Raw genomic sequence first — 3,174 nt, 5'->3', positions numbered from 1 at the left:
CTCAGTGGGTTAAAGCCTCTGCCTTCAGCTCAGGTCATGATCTCAGGGTCCTGGGATTGAGTGCCACATCGGGCTCTCTGCTCAGCGGGAGCCTGCTTCCTCCTCTCTCTCTCTCTCTGCCTGCCTCTCTGCCTACTTGTGATCTCTGCCTGTCAAATAAAGAAATAAAATATTAAAAAAAAGAAGTCCTTAGATAATTTCTACACCAACAATAAATTATTTTATGTCTAGTGACTGCTTTTTCTTTTTGTCTCATTTAGTCTCAAAATTTGGTACGCCAAAAAGGATATTATCTTATTTCACGGTGGGGAAGTACTCAGAGACCGGGTTAACTATGAACTGACAAGAAGCAATAAAAAGTCAGGATGCGTGAAAGAGAAAAACCAAGAAACTTGGGTTTAAGTCCCAAACCCTAATACTTAATCCTTCAGTCTCTCTGAGTTTCAGTTTCATCATCGGTAAAAAGGATAGGAATATATGCCATAAGCATGTCACAGGTTTTGCTGAGAACCAGTGAGGTAAAATACCGGAAAACACTGTGAAAAAGGCAGAGTGCGTATAAATCACGATATTTTATGACAACAGTACATCAAATGATGAGTATGTTGGAATGTTGGTCTTCTCCCCCCAAGTAAAAAAAAAAAAAAAAAACCTCTCAACCCATTTCCGAACATGGGACCCCTTCCATCCCTACAATGAGACCACCAGCTGGGCCTAAATACAGCCTTGCCTTGCCTATAGGGATAAAGAATGAATGACCACAAAGCGTGCTTACCTCCAGTTTGTGGATGCTCCTACGATCTCCCGCAACTTATCACGAACTAAAATAAAAATAAAGAGGTCACTCGAAGAAACAAAGAAAAATTGCAACTGGATTATGGCAATGAGTTCAAGAACTATGAAAAGCAGTTAATTAAAAAAAAAAAAAAGAAAAGAAAAGCAGTTCATGTGCTCAAAAGCTTTAAAGAATGATTAATTTCCATTTAATGCCACAACAAACAGCTCAGGAAAGGGATCAAGCCTCTGCTTTCTAAAAACCTGAAACAACTATTGTCTCCTTAGAGCAAAAAAGAATGCTCTGGTGCCAATCACTGGGATTTATTTACACAAAAAAAAAGGGTAACTCCAATCGTTCATCAGGTGGGGCAGTATCACAGTCAGTAGGAGCCCCTTTATGATGGAGATATTATGACCAAAATTGTCACCTCCTTTTAGGCAGTAATAGATCAGACTGCTTAGTGCAGGGACTAACACTGATAGCCAAGTCTCATTTTGATTTTTTATACTATCCTAAGTGTTAGAGAAGTTTAAGCCACAAAAATGAAGCAAAGACATAGATCAAGGAAAAGCAAAGAAAGCAATTTAATTTTAGTTAATGCTCAAAATGTGCAAGAGTGAATTAATGCCAAAAAGAATTAAGCACTTAAAAAAAAAGTTGATACGAATTACCACACACACCGTGATTCACATGTATAGGTGAACATGCTATATGGATAAAGAGAAAATAAATTAGATAAGCAGTGGAAATTAAAGACTAAAAAAATAAATCTATTTACATGCATTTATATAGGATTCATAAAACATATATTTTAGTTACAGGAAATTATAGCAATCCTTGGTCCTTCAATAACTAACTGATCAAAACAAAATAAGGTTAGATAAACATGTACTTTAATGAAAAATAGTTGATTTTTCTGTCAAACAGTTGTTATATGCCATAAATTTGGTAAAACTCTAATTACAACTAAATCATCAGGGTGCCTGGGTGCCTCAGTCGGTTAAGTGTCTGACTCTTGGTTTTGGCTCAGGTCATGATCTCAAGAGTTGTGAGATCGAACCCCACACTGGGCTCTGAGCTCAACCTGGAGTCTGCTTGGGATTCTCTCCCTCTCACTCTGTCCCTCCCCCTATGTTCTTGCGCTTTCGCTCTAAAATAAAAGAAATAAATAAACCTTTAAAAAAACAACTAAATCATAGAGAACTGCAAAATATACAGGCATACCCCCATGTTATCGCATTTCACTTTATTGTCCCTTACAAATAGGATGTTTTTTACAAATTGAAATGTTGTGGCAACCCTGCATCAGTGCCATTTTTCCAACGGCATTTGGTCACTTCATGTCTCTGTGTCACATTTGGCAATTCTTGCAATATTTCAAACTTTTTCATAATGATTATATTTGTTATACGGATCTGTGACCAGTGAGCTTTGATGGTACTATTTTAATTGCTTTGATATGTACACTGTTTTTTAGACATAGCACTATCGCTAACAGACTACAGTGTAGTCTCTACAGTATCGTTAACAGACTACAATATAGGGTAAGCGTAACTTCTAAATGCACTGGGAAACCAACAAATTGATTTGACTCACTTTGTTGTGATCTTCACTTTATTGTGCTGGTCTGGAACTGAACCTGCAATATCTCTGAGGTATGCCTGTAACCACTAGGAGACTGGAGGGGACTGGAGGGTCAGAGGGAGAAGCAGACTCCCCACCAAGCAGGAAGCCCGATGCGGGACTCCATTCCAGGACTCCAGGATCATGACCAGAGCCAAAGGCAGTTGCCCAACCAACTGAGCCACCCAGGCGCCCCAACCAAGCAAGGATTAATAGCCTCTCTAACAAAACTATAGATTAGGAGCATTTAGTTGCTACAAATGAAGAGCCCATGACTTACTTATACAACAGGTGTCTTTTGTCCATGTTTTCCCCTTTAGTACTGATACAAGGAAGGTGGAAATCATTTACTGAAAGAGCTCCATCTCCCAGGCTCCCAGGAACAAAAGCTCCAAAATTCTGAATGTGGTTTCTACTGAAAACTATACTGATCATTTTATAAATGAGAAGTTTATGAAAGGTCTATCTTTAAGGTGGCACCTGGTGGCTCAGTTGGTTAAGCCACTACCTTCATGACTCAGGTCATGATCCCAGATATCCTGGGATCGAGTCCCATATCAGGTTTCCCCTGCTCTGCAGGGAGCCTGCTTCTCCTTCCCCTTCTGCCTGCCACTCCCCCTGTTTGTGCTCACTCTCTCTCTCTCTCCCCGTGTGTCAAATAAATAAATAAAATCTTTTTTAAAAAATCTACTTTTAGGGCGCCTGGGTGGCTCAGTGGGTTAAGCCGCTGCCTTCGGCTCAGGTCATGATCTCAGGGTCCTGGGATCGAGTCC

At 39.8% G+C, this 3,174-nt stretch overlaps 1 protein-coding gene across 1 annotated transcript in view; it reads right to left on the bottom strand.

Annotated features, from left to right (window-relative positions):
* Nucleotides 1-1,477, bottom strand: part of ACOT9 (acyl-CoA thioesterase 9) — a 20,188-nt gene extending 18,711 nt beyond the window's left edge. Inside the window, exons 1-2 of the mRNA XM_059385163.1 lie at nt 1,459-1,477; nt 776-821 (exon numbers count right to left, since the gene is read on the bottom strand). The gene's annotated coding sequence lies outside the window, so the exon portion shown is untranslated. The remainder of the gene's footprint in view (nt 1-775; nt 822-1,458) is intronic.
* Nucleotides 1,478-3,174: the final 1,697 nt, after the last annotated feature.

This window comes from Mustela nigripes, chromosome X (assembly GCF_022355385.1).
Source record: "Mustela nigripes isolate SB6536 chromosome X, MUSNIG.SB6536, whole genome shotgun sequence".
Classification (NCBI taxonomy): Eukaryota; Metazoa; Chordata; class Mammalia; order Carnivora; family Mustelidae; genus Mustela; species Mustela nigripes.
Note: the sequence above shows the minus strand (reverse complement) of the source record. Positions and strands in the feature narration are given on the sequence as shown.